The 14,144-nt window shown below is 34.3% G+C and overlaps 1 pseudogene; it reads left to right on the forward strand.

Moving 5' to 3' along the window:
- Positions 1-684: 684 nt before the first annotated feature.
- On the forward strand, positions 685-4,304 carry LOC106665096 (annotated as a pseudogene).
- The last annotated feature ends 9,840 nt before the right edge of the window (positions 4,305-14,144 follow it).

A 14,144-nucleotide genomic window follows, 5' to 3' on the forward strand; every position in this document is an offset into this window, starting at 1 on the left:
GATTGGAGAAATTTGTCACAAAAAGTCTCTCACCGATGTTGGGGGCAAATGGTACTACATATCCTTGGATTATGACATAAGTTATAACGTGAAGTTGTAGATCTTCGCGTAACAACCAATTCGGGCGGGCATCCAAGGAAGTGCCAACACATAATGCCACCCCATGGTGCGTTAAATTTATCCATCACTGTATTAGATTAAAAAACCCATCTGTGATGGCCAACAGTCCGTTATAGAAGAGCGAATCTTAGTGGAAGTACCATTTGAGGTACTTGCCCTTCAGTCCGCATTATCATTCTCACTTATGCTAGCATGGCCATAAACCCATTTATAATACTTTTACACTTTAGTCTCGATATTGTTTTAGTTTTGTAAGAACAACCTGGATGTCTGGGTTTAAGGAGAAGCCTCTAACTACCAACTTTCCAAAGAATGTAACATCTGTGCGACCACTTTTTATTTTTCATGTATTTTACCATGTAATATATCTTTAGATATTTAAAGTTAAAGTGCACAATGTCCTTAAATATAATATTGTAGAGGTAGTTCGTGACACAAGTTTATCAAAATTTACCCTATAATTTAATTACGACCTCCAGCTGTGTTTCTTTGTACATTAAATTAACACAGTATGTTGTTCCAAATTTACAATGTTCAAATTTAAAAGTGTATAGTTAATATCATCAGTAAAATCTGCCAAGGTGCACATGCGATTGATTTCGCCTTAGTTTCAGCCTGTTATATTTAAAAAAACTGCGTTCCCCCAGGTTGAAGTTGAAGTAAGTTTTGCGTCGCAATGATATAAAGAGTTTATGTTTTCGCCCAAAATTCGTTGTAGAGTATAAAGATTAAAAAACTTGACAGGTTGAAGTTTGAAAAAGGGCGGACTTTGCAAGGCCACCATTTATCTATTTGTAATTTGAAAGGCGCCCCTCCACAATTTCGTTTTTTGTCCAAAACTTACATTTACTCTTAATAAATAATTTTTACTTTAAAAAAGAAGTTTAGAAAGATGAACGCCACAAAGCATAAGCATATTTTTTATTTTTAAAAAGTTTCTATACTCGGAGATGATTTGAACGACAATGATCACTAGAAACGACACATTAAAGATTTGAAATAAACTAAAATGATTAGATTTTTTTTATATTTATAAAAATCAACGTGCAGATGGTCAGTAAAAGGATTTAAAAACGAACAATTATTGAAGAACCTGGCCTCAGCTGTCGGGCGCTCTGTGTCTCAGAAACAGAAAGTCAGAAGGTTAGGTTCGCCTGAGGAAAACCGTCCGTTTGTGTTAAATTCTGACATGTACTGAACGAACACTTTAGCATACATTTTTCAAAATAGATAGGTCCAGTGAAGTGGAGTTTGTTCGAAAAGAGACAAATCGGTGAATTCCATGACAGAAAGGGTCGTTTCGGTAAGTCACAAAAAGTAAATTTCATCGGTTATTGTAAAAGTAAATTAAGAGAAAAAAAGGCTGAACTATGTCTTCCTCGCTCCCGCCGAAAGAAAACGCCTTGTACAAGCGGGTCGTCAAATGCTACGAACAGAAACAGTACAAAAACGGGCTTAAATTCGCAAAGCAGATCCTCGCGAACGCAAAGTTCGCCGATCACGGGGAGACGCTAGCGATGAAGGGGCTTATTTTGAACGGGCTCGGCAAAAAAGAAGACGCCTATGAGTACGTGAAAAGAGGACTTAAAAACGACCTGAAGTCTTCCGTCTGCTGGCACGTTTTCGGACTTTTACAAAGGAGCGATAAAAAATACGACGAGGCGATCAAATGCTACCGGAACGCGTTGAAGATCGACAAGGAGAACTTCCAGATATTGCGCGACCTGAGCCTCCTTCAGATCCAGATGCGAGACTTGGACGGGTTCAGAGAGAGTACATATCAGATCTTCAGATTGCGTCCAACACAACGGACTTCCTGGGTCGGTTACGCTGTCGCATGCCACCTTCTGAAAGACTTCGATATGGCGTTGAAAACGTTGGACTCTTTCGGAAAAGCTGTCACGGATGAGTTCGAGTTGAGCGAGATCCTGCTCTACCAGACCATGCTACTGCAAGAGTCGGGGGATATCAACGGTGCGATAGATCATCTGGTGAAACAACAGAATAAGATCTGCGACAAGCGATCCCTAGAGGAGATACTCTCGTTATTGTATCTCAAAGTGCACCAGTGGCATAAAGCCGACAAGCAGATTTGCAAGCTTCTTAAGAGAAATCCAGATAATGTCAATTATTATGATATGTTATCCCAAGCGAGAAACTCAAAAAGCAATGAAGACAGGGTGCAAATCATTGAAGAATACATAAAGAAATTTCCAAAGTCAAGCACGCCCAAAAGGCTCTTATTGAATTACACTGACGGTGAGAAGTTTAAAACGGCTGTTGATAGTTACTTGAGGGCTGGTTTGATAAAAGGAATTCCCTCTTTGTTCATCGACATCAGATCGTTATACAAAGATCCGTTTAAAGCCAAACTGATGGAAAATTTGGTTTTAGGTTATAAACAATCTTTAGAAAAGAATGGGACGTTTAGTGATAATGAAAAAGAACGTGAACCTGTGACAGCTTTACTATGGACTTACTATTTCCTCGCACAACACTACGATAATAAAAACATGCCACAAGAAGCCCTTAAATATATTAATATAGCCATCGACCATACTCCGACTCTTATTGAATTGTATGTGGCGAAGGCCAAAATTTACAAGCATGCGGGTGATGTTTATGAAGCTTGTAAATGGATGGATGAAGCTCAATCTTTTGATACCGCAGACAGATATATCAACTCTAAATGTGCTAAATATATGATACGCGCTAATATGATTCAAGAGGCTGTCAATGTCTGTTCTAATTTTACAACTGAGGGTGAAGATGTTTTCAGTTATCTGAACGACATCGAATGCATGTCTTTTCAACAAGAATGTGCCTTCGCATACCAGAGAATGGAAAACTGGGGCGAATCTTTGAAAAAGTGCCATGAGATTGACAGAAATTTCACGCAAATAATCGATGACCAGTGTGATTTCCATTATTACTGTCTTAAAAAGATGACTCTGAGATCTTACGTTAACCTTTTGAGATTAGAAGATGTCATACGATCGCATCGCTTTTACCAAAAAGCCGCTCATTGTGCAATCAATATTTACCTTAAGCTGTATGACAGACCAATAGAAAAGGTGGAGCAAGAAGTCGATAACAAAGAAGTCGATTTGGATCCAGCAGAGCTTAAAAAGTTGAAAAATAAGCAGAGAAAAGCTCTGAAGAAAGCAGAGAATCTCAAGGCCCATGAGCCGAGCCCGTCGGAAAAACGTGAACCTCATAGCAAGACTCGTCAAACAACGGATCCGGATGCCATCAAGAAAATTGATCTTGTTCCTGATAAATTAGAAAAAGATGCAAAACCTTTAGAACAAGCTATAAAGTTTTTAAAACCACTTCAGCAGCTAGCTTCAGGCAATGTTGAAACTCATCTTCTCTCTTATGAAGTATACCGCAGGATGAATAAATCCCTCCTGATGCTGCGCAGCGTGAGGAGGGCTTGGAATACAAACAAAGAACATCCTCTTGTTCATTACACCCTAATTCATTTCTGCAGACAAATTAAGTTATGGAAGGAGCAGAAATCAATCTCTCAAACCAAATTAGCCGTCATTGATAGAGTGATTGCCCCAATTTTAAATGGGAAATCATTGACAGATTTAAATAAAGAATTCTTAAACAGTAGAAAGGATGATTTGGCTTGTTTGTTTCAAGGTGGAAGGGTAATGTACCTATTGGAACCGGGAAGACAAAAAGAAGCCATAAAACTAGTCACTTCCCTCGATGACGGTTTAAAGTCTAGGACTATCGAAATGTGTGGTGAAATCCTCAGCTCTTTGAAGAAAGATTTCGGCTGTTGTGAAGAAACTGTAGAACAGTACAGAAAAGCGTGCCACGTTCTATTTCCATTGGCAACAATATTTTTGACAAAAGAAGAAATCGAAGTGGCTTCCAAGCTAACAAATCTTAGCATAGACACAACTAGTCAGTCCTCGCCCAAAAGCAAATGCAAAGATGGAAGTGGAACAGAAACAGAAGGTGAACTACATCAACACGGCGACGCCGAACGAGAAATTGTAGTGAAACCAAAGACCAAAAATCCGATTAGTCCTAAAAAAAATTCCGAAAAGGCCGCAAAAAAACACTGAACTAAACTAGAAAAATTGTAATATTTGTAAAAAATTTTATCAAAACATATTGTAAACTTTTGCAAATTGTTGAGCATAAATTATATTTTCATTTGTAAATCTGTTTAATGTTAATAGTAAGTTAATGTATTTGTTTAAATACATTTTTAATTTTGAATTGTTTTTATTATTTTTTGACATTTTGATTCTTTACCTATTTACTGCCTTGTTAAATAATTTTTAATAACTAAATGATTTTATTTGGGATCTGTGAAAAAAGTTCCTGTGTAGAAAAAAAGATAACTAAGATCGTAAAAAATAAAAATTTATCTCTATCTGGTTATAAAATTAATACTTCCTTTGTTTGGGAGTTAATTTTAAACTATAGCAGTGTAATTAAAAAATAAATAAATAAACTAAAAGTTTAATAAAGAATAAAGGGTTATTTATTTAAGTTATTAAAAATCAAATTATTAAATTTTTTAATTTTTTAAATATTTGAGTGAGTAATTTATTGATTCTTGTGTAATAATTTATCTTTAATTATTGGAAATAATTTTTGAAATCTGCAAGTACATGACGTGGCCTTTTACAATGTTCAAAAAAAAAAATGTATATATAAAAATAGTGTTGAATATTTAGAGAATTCTGAGAATTCTTTTCATTTCTATTCGATTGAATATATCATAAATATTATTATGAACTCAAACTTGTACATTTGTATAGCAGCATTTGGAATTATACGCAATCTTCCAACTTTATCATTCCCTCTAAATTATTATACCATTTCCTTTAATAAAAAATATAAATGAACAGCTTTGTTGGTTCTGGTGAATTAATATAAAAAACTTTTTATCATTTGTGAGTTGCTAGTCAGCTATAAAACAAGTCTTACTTATTTAAACAGCTTGTAGTTACAAATGTTTAGTTGGGTCGCCGTTTACTTAACATTACATAACATATTCCAGGATTATGATTAAAAAAAAAAAAGACTTCAAATTCTGTCAGTTCTTTAAGTAGGAAATAAATAAAAGTCCATGAATTGAATTATTAAAACGATGCAATCAATTTACTACCAGTTTAGTAAATTGTGTTATCTAATAATCAACATTAAAAGATCTTGTGAAATAATGAGCTAAAACTAAACAATATTGTTTTGAACTTGGTTGAAAGGTCTAGTTGGTCGTTGGACAAAAGATTAAGATTATCTGGACAAAAGATTAATTCAGTACATACAATAACATACTTTATTGGAAAAAAATTACTACATATCGTAAATAAAACACAAAATTATGTTAACAGCAATGGGATGTTATTGTGTCGACTGTAGATCTAGGTTTATAATAAAAATGCTAATAAAGATATTTAAAAAGTACGCAGTGAAAGTAATTCATTTTTATTTATTTATTGATAATTACTGGCTAAATAGGTCTACTTTACAAATGAAAAAGAAAGATATTACCCTTATAATAATAAAACAAAATGTACATAAACTGTATATAAATATTAATAATAATAAAATAAGACAATATTATATAAAATAAAAAATACATATTTATTTTATCTGTTTTTAAATAAAATATTTGTTGAATTTGAATTTTGTTGATGGGAGAGTTTACTAGGTACTTAGTAGAAGGGATGTTAAGAAAGTATGTACATATATATTTACATTGGCACCCTGAGGGCTGATATGACCTCTGTTGTTGTGAAAAAGACATAGATAAAAAGAAAATAAGAATTAAACATCTAAATCACAAACTTGATCAAAACAGTAAAAAATGCATTAAGATTAATACACAAATTGATATAGTTTTTTAAAATTAATTATATTGTATGTTTTTTAGTGACCGGTTGTTAAATAATTTGTTGAAGTCATGATGAGTGGTCAAGAATGAATTATTTAGAAAACGCGATTTTGATACCATAAGAATAGCACCACACTTTATGTGAGTATAAAATATTTGCTTCACAATTTATATTTACATTTGTATTGTATTTTTTACAATCGACATATGCTTTGTAATTCACTCAGGTCCTGAAGATGACCGAAGTAAAGGTCAAACATTGGCCAAAAAAATGATAAAGGTGCATTTCTAAAATAATTAATTATATCTTTAAACTAAGGTCTTGGTTGAGATGAAAAAGTTAGAAGTGGGATTCAAACCCACTGCCATCAGCTGAATTCACCGCTTCTCTAACCACTTGAGCTATTGTGGCTTTGATAGTCTCGAACACCAACTCCTCATTTCAACCTAAAACTCTTTTTGCCATATTTTCATGGGTTTTCTACTAATTTTAATTATTGGAGCTCTACATAACTTATATCACAAAAAATAACTTGTAATGATGTAAACTAAAATCATTTCTCCTTACAAATGCACAAATATCATAAACTTTAAATTTATATTTCAGTATTTTTTTACATTGTAATTTAGGACTGACATAGAGCTACTTTAAATATGCCTGTTCCGTTATCTGACAACAGACTGCTCCATCTTTGGAAGTTGATATGGATCCTTGTTGCATTTTATTTCATTCATTAGCATTTTTCTCACTGATATAGTAATTTTATAGGATATTGTTTTATTATTGATTTCAAGAAATACAATCCTGTGGCACAAATACACAGTTTATGCATTCAATATGAACTGAGATTGTGAGTTCCAACAGATAAGGTTAGCTTTGTTGTTATAGCACATCCTCAAACATAAAATATGTTATAAATATAATGCATCGTGAAGTATCATCTAAGCTTCATTCTGTGGCTTTTACATTAAGACCTTCCACAGTGAGTAGGCATTGGTCGCCTGTCATGTAAGATGTAATATTTGGGGTTGGTAATATAATGCATACTTTGGGAGCTATTGTGGCGTGGTTTCAATACAAGTTGAATTTCTTGTATGGTTATGTTGTACATTCCAAAGCATTTCCTCCTGCGGCAAGTGCTACAGTTTGAGAGTAGGTGCATTGGTGTCTCCTCTAGTTGCACAATGTTTAGGGACCATGTATACTAATCTTTTGAAATATTCATTCAGTGTTAAGAAGCCTGTTAGGATTTGAAGTTTTTACTGCTTCCTTTCCTTCCAAAATTCACCAGGAGCTTCTTGGATTGTGTCTGTACAATGAGTGAATTGTACTGTTTCCTCATTTCATCCTGTCTTTTTGTCTAAGTAACTCATTAATAGTGTGAATCCATATACCACAAAAAAGATTCAGGACCTATCAGCAGTGTATCAGCTCGTTTACTTGCAAGGGCATCACTTCTTCATATACTGGGTCCCAGCAGAGAGTAATTTTATTTTGCATACCTCATTTATTTTATTTAATTTTGCAATTCACCACCATCTTTGAGGTAATAAAGTTTGAGCTTAGTGCTCTGATGACTGCCTGGCTATCTGACATGAAGGCAATGTTCTTGTTCCAAGTTTATCTGAGTACATCTCTTAATTGCATTGACATCAGCCTGAATGACACTGGTGTACTTTCTCATAGGGTCTGAATATTTGCTTCCAGGGTCGAACATTCCTGTCCCTGTACCTTCTTGCATTCAAGATCCATTAGTGTGCCATTCATCATCAGAGGGGTTTATCCCATTTTCCTATTATTTAATGGTGCCTAGGTCTAACATTCTGGTCATCTCATCTCTGGGGGCCATAAATGATGTTCCCTCATAATGCTGTTATTGTTTCTCCATTTAAGTTTTTGATCTGTCAGAGACTTATTTTTAGTGATGTTAGTAAAGGAGGAACTGAAACAATCATAGACCAATTGATGGTAATTAACTAGAAGAGGGATATTTTCGTTGGAAATTAGGAGCTGATTCTGTTCTTAACTCTTCATTTGAAACTAAAATCTAACTCTATCTCTTTAATTGCTGACTCAATATCCTTCATTGTTAGTAAAGTATATCAGAACTTCAATATCTTCCTCAAGGGAAAACGTACTTGTACAAAAATTTAGTTTTTTGCGTTTTCTGAAAAGTAGGGTAGTAAGGAACGAACGAGTATTGGAACACACCCACACAATTAATCGGTAATAATCGAACGGGACGAATGCAATAATACGTGCCATTCTTCACGAGAAATTGAAGAACAGGCCCCCTATGCTTAGCCAACGATTATCCTTGAAAGGTGTCGAGATTTCGTCAATGCGTTCGATAGGACTTGGAAATTTCTACGGTGGAAGGACAATTGAGGTGTGACGGGTGTGCCACGGCTTCGAGTGCTAACTGCTTGTGACACAAGTTGCCTTCTGATCGGTTGACCGAGAGAGAAAGGACTTCCTGAACGTGAGCGTGAACGGTCGTCCTTGACAGTGCGCTATCTATTACGATAAAACTTATAACAAAAGAAATTATGATTAAATTTGGTGGTGGTTGATCTACTGGTGGATGAATGACATGTTGTACTGACACTGATCGTTTTACTTGGTTCAATTAGTTTTCTGGTTTACGTTTCACTCATAGGCATTAAGGCTTCTCACTATGGATGGCATGAAGCAGCAAGTTTTGTTTTGGTTGTTGATAGGTGTTGGTCAGGGAGTCGGTGTACTCATATTGAATTAAATTTGGTGGTGCTTGTTGATCTACTAGTGGATGAATGACATGTTGAACTGACACTGATTGTTTTACTTGGTTCATCTAGTTTTCTGGGTTACGTTTCACTCATATGCGTTTCGGCTTCTCATTAAAGATGGCATGAAGCAACAAATTTTGTTCTAGTTGATGATAGGTATTGGTCAGGGAGTCGATGAAGTACATTGAATCGGCACTGGATTACTATTCGGTCCTGTTACGATCGCGGGTTAGTTGAATGACTGAAACTTGTTTCGGCCTAGCGCCTCTTCAGCGAGGACCCGTTTTTCAACAAATTTATAACTATTTTGGAACTAGGGGACGAGAAAGAACCAAATTGCATTACCATAAAGGAAAAAAAGTTTCGTTGGTATTTGTCAATTATAATGGAGTTAAATATTCTAGACAAGGTGACAAATAACCAAATTTATTTAGGATTTAGAGAACCAATAAGAGGAAAGTTGCGTTAGGTATGAATGCGAACCTATATTTTTTATCCAACAACTTTATAAACAAAGGAACCAAACTAGCTGTTAGAGTCGATAAAAGGTTTTCGAACAGAAATTTGGTCAACGTAATGTTCTGAAAAAAAAGAAGTACGGTCATATTTGAAAGGGTAAAAAACCGCATTTATATTGTCAGCAGTGGTTTTCCTAACAGTGAACGTTGAAAACGGTTTTTAAAAAATCAACCCGGATAAATATAAGCCACTTGCTCAAGGCTGGTCGCCGGCTCACTTCCACATCTTTGCGTAAGATAGAGATGTAGGGCGGAACAAGTTCACGTAACGATCAGACCTCGAAGGGAAATTTTAGTCGCTTGCAACTTGCACAAGCGTTTTTCTCTTCGAGCCAAAATACAATAATTGTCCGTGACAAAAGATGTCTTTTGCACGGTATCAAATCGCAATCGAACCCACTGAACGAATTTGGTAATGTTTACCGATCGGAAAGGAGCCAAGTCGAATGACACTCGCCTTAATCAAATAACTGCAATAACCCAGGCCTCATTCTTTTATTAAGCAATAGGTATCACACGTGAACCATAGCACCGATTACCGATTATCTGATAACAATTTATTTAAAAAATAAATAAAAAGCTATATGAAATTAATTTAAATGATTTTAAAGAAAATTCTAGTTTAAATCAGAGGTCAACCTTCACGTCAAAAAAGTTTCTTTTGTTCAGTCTGATGCTCGATTGTATTCGAGATATTTCACTTTTCAGTTATTTCAAACTTTCTATAAAGATTGAAAGAAGAAAAAAGAAAGAAAGAGAGAATGAAAAAGAAAAAGAAGGAAAGAGAGAAAGAAAGTAAGAAAGAATAAAGAAAAAGAGAGAAAAGAAAAAAAGGAGGGAGCGAGAGAGAGAGAGAGAGAGAGAGAGAGAGAGAGAGAGAGAGAGAGAGAGAGAAAGCAAGGAAGAAAGAAGGAGAGAAAGAAAAAGAGAAAAAAGAAAGCAAAAAGAAAGAAGGAGAGAAAGAATGAAAGAAAAAGAAATAAAGAAAGCAAAAATAAAGAAAGCAAAAATAAAGAAGGAGAGAAAGAATGAAAGAAAGAGAAATAAAGAAAGCAAAAATATAGAAGGAGAACAGAAAGAACGGAAGAGAGAAAGAAAGAAAAAGAGAGAAAGAAAAAAGAAAGGGAGAGAGCGAAAGAAAGAATAAAAAAAGAGAGAAAGAAAAAAGAAAGGGAGAGAGCGAAAGAAAGAATAAAAAAGAGAGAAAGAAAAAGAGAAAGAGAAAGAAAGCAAAAAGAAAGAAGAAGAGAAAGAAAGAAAGAAAAAAGAGAAACAAAGAAAAAAGAGAGAAAGAAAAAGAAAGTGAGAAAGAAAGAAAAAAGAAAGAGAGAAAGAAACAATAATCAAATTCGAGTTTTTTACTTTTTCTGTATTTTATTTATTTGTTTAAGTTTTAATGGTTTAATTTAAAATAAATTTTATTTTTTTAAATTGGTCAGATGCGACTGTATGTTAATCTTTACACTGGATAATAAATATAGTAATAAAATACCATTTATGTCCATTCATTCATTTAGGTTTAAATTATAAAATCTGTTGATTATCATCTTTTTCGAGAAAACCTGGATCGCTTAAATGCCTACTATTGTATTTAATAATTGAAATTTAAATCTTTAAAAATGGGGCACCAAAGCTCATTTTCATGTAGGGGTCGAATCAGGGCCGGTGGCATATGTTACAGCGTATAAGGTAAAATATATATTGGGCTGTCTGGAAATTAATGCAGGTTTTCATGTTTTTTTTTTTCCAATTACCTCTCTATATAATAAAATAAACTCTATATAACAAAAACGAAACTCGGTCGGAACGGTGCCAAAACGGCCGGAAACATGAAAGTTTGATATCTGAGGCGATGGTACTGTGAGTGAGAGCACCGTTCAGAGTATTACGGATAGATTTGGTCTTGATGAAAATAAGATTGAGACGTATTGAACGGGGTACATCCGTAATAAAATAAATAAAAACGCAAACAAGTATAATTGATACAAACGAAAAATTATATTTACTGAATACAAGCCCATAAACATATTGGCAAAACTTTGATAAACCAAAAAAATACAACATTTATAAGGGAATAACTCTCACCAACCCAACTCTATGGAATATCGGCTAACACTGGGCAAATCTGCCGAATGCTCAGCTGGTGCCAAACCATATTAAGGTTCAGAGCCAACTTAATTATTCTTAATTAATAATGTTAACAAATCGTAACAAGAGATGGTTTACAAAATTTCGAGAGGGAGATAAAGAACCCAAGAAGACAATGAAGGTCATGGAAGGATATATTCAATATATTTTTTAGACTACATAAACATTTAAAATTATTAGCATTTCCAATTAAATTACAGACACTTATACACAGTGCAAATATATATAAACTAAATAACCTAGTTTGTTGCTCATCAAAGGTTTTTCTCCTCGGTACACATAAACATTTCATATACGATACGAAAAACAGAAAGGGAAAACCAAAAGGCAGTTCCCCAAAGGAAAAGAGTAAACTCAATCCATCTCAATCCCACGACTTTTCTTATAAAATTGTTTTAATTTGGAAAGAAACGGAACATCACTAAAATAATTATTGCGTTTTGTTCATAAATATATTTCTTGCAAAATTAGGCAAAAAAATCTAAATTTTTTTCAGACGCCCTGCTTCCCTTAAGTGCTAAAGGAAGAAATCCATAAGACCCCACTTGGGGAAGAAAAGCCAAATCATAAAATATACCCGAAATTAAAATATAACGAGGAATATATTCAATAGATCTTTTAGACGACATAGTTAATTTTTAAAGCCAGAAACAAACATTTAAATTTATTAGCATTTACATTTAAATTACAGACATAATCCTCGTGTAATTTATGAAATTATCTTCTCGATTGTTGTTCTCTTAGAAAACATAATCTGTTTTAGAGAGCGGTAATGTCTGTTTATGATATGTTCAATTTGAATTCAGTTTCCTTACCTCGTGCAGAATAAATTCAAAACATCCATATAAATAAGTCAACATTTTGTTTGGCACTATCTACTGGATCTCCTGGCATTCCTATACAATTTTTGAAGCACTTTTTAGCCCGTCTTTCCTATTGCTTGCTGACAAAAAAATCGGAAATTATAGATAAAGAATCCATGGCTTAAATGCAAAGTTTACAATTTATTGCCAATCCAAAACGTATTATCGTTGTACAATTTATATATATTTGCCCTACTTTCTCTACACACTATACTTTCTTCTTATAGAACTTCTTATCTAAAAATGACAGACTTGGATAAGTTGTGAACTTTAAAAAAAAATTGTATTCTATTTGTTAACGTTTATGAACATTTGGCTTGTCCGGAAAATAATGCAGGTTTTTATGTTTTCTTTCAATTCCCCCTTTATATAATAAACTGTGTACGTTTGATGGATTATTTTTTTGTACGAATCTCAACACTTTTAAATCCTCTTTCAAACAAAAATGTTTGTTTACCTTAGTAGCATTTCGTTAGTTGGTGTCAGTCTTTACTACGATATCATGATTGTCGCGTAATTTCGTTTTACGAGTTTTAAACTTGATCAGAACGGTGTCAAAACGGCCAAAAACATTAATGAAGTCTGGGGCGATGGCATTGTGAGTAAGAGCAACGCTCTCAGAGATGGTTTAAAATTTTTCGAGAGGGATACTTTAGCCTTGAATACCAAAAAGGTCGTGGAAGGATTTCTTCTTCTAGATGATGATGTTCAGCGAATTTTGGTCGAAGAAAATCCCAAAACAACTGTCCGAGAATTGCAGAGAATCTTTCAGTTAGCAAAGCAAATCGACTGTCGCTGACCACCTTAAGGTATTTGGAAAGGTGAAAAAGCTCGTTGCATTAAACAACCGACAAAAAATCATCGTTATGAAGTTTGAGTATTACTTCATTTTATGGTTTTTAATTTTTTAAAAATGTTTAAATAAGCTATTTAATTGTTTTTATTTTATAACCATTAATATATAACTAATATATAACTAATATGTTGTAGTTTTTTTAATCAACGCTTGGGGTACCGATGTTTTTGAAAAAAAAGCCCATTTGTAAGTATATCGGGTTCGAATGCAGGGCCGCTGGATTCGAACCCAGGACCTTCACCTTAAAGTGATGAGCGCCGTGTCAACGCCTACCCCGTTGCGGCCACCGACGCCCCTATTGCGGTTTAAAAATTTAAAACATTGCGGCTACTTAAATATTTTTCAATCGTTTTTAACAATTATGTCGAAATGTACATTGCTCTCTAAACGGTTTTCGTATTCGTAGGATATCGCCCGAAATTACGATTCACCGTTGTACGGCCAGGTTTCCCTTGAATTTAGCAACATGATGTTGTTAAGTGAGTCCAAGACGGTTTCCTTGTTTCTAAACTTTTGATATAAACAGTTATGCAAGTGTTTTTGAATTATTTATCTTCTTTATCCGCAAGTGACCAACCTTCGCCTCTCTCCGGACGACGTCGGCCTGTGTAAAAATAAAGAAATTGGCATTTAAAGGAGAATTGAGACTTTTTAAAAATTCTATGAACGCATAAAGGCCCGTCCCACGGGCCACACACGACGATAAATTAAGCTTAAAAAACTTCTCACGGTTCGGCCCTCTAAACTATGAATTATTAAGTGAACAGTTGTACAATATTTGCGTGCGGCGAAGCGAAAATTCGACTATTAAATAAACCGCAATGACCAATAATGTCAACATTCGACGTCCTTGAACGTGGTCGCACCTTTGTCTAGACCGTCAATTACATTCCTAATCACTTCCAGCTATTAAATACAATTCACTGGGCTGTATCTGAAGTCTGAACGCAATCCATCTGACGGAAAATCAGCACAAATTACTCCCACTTTGTAATTGCAAT

Source organism: Cimex lectularius, unplaced genomic scaffold, assembly GCF_000648675.2.
Source record: "Cimex lectularius strain Harlan isolate CLEC.00 unplaced genomic scaffold, Clec_2.1 scaffold174, whole genome shotgun sequence".
Classification (NCBI taxonomy): Eukaryota; Metazoa; Arthropoda; class Insecta; order Hemiptera; family Cimicidae; genus Cimex; species Cimex lectularius.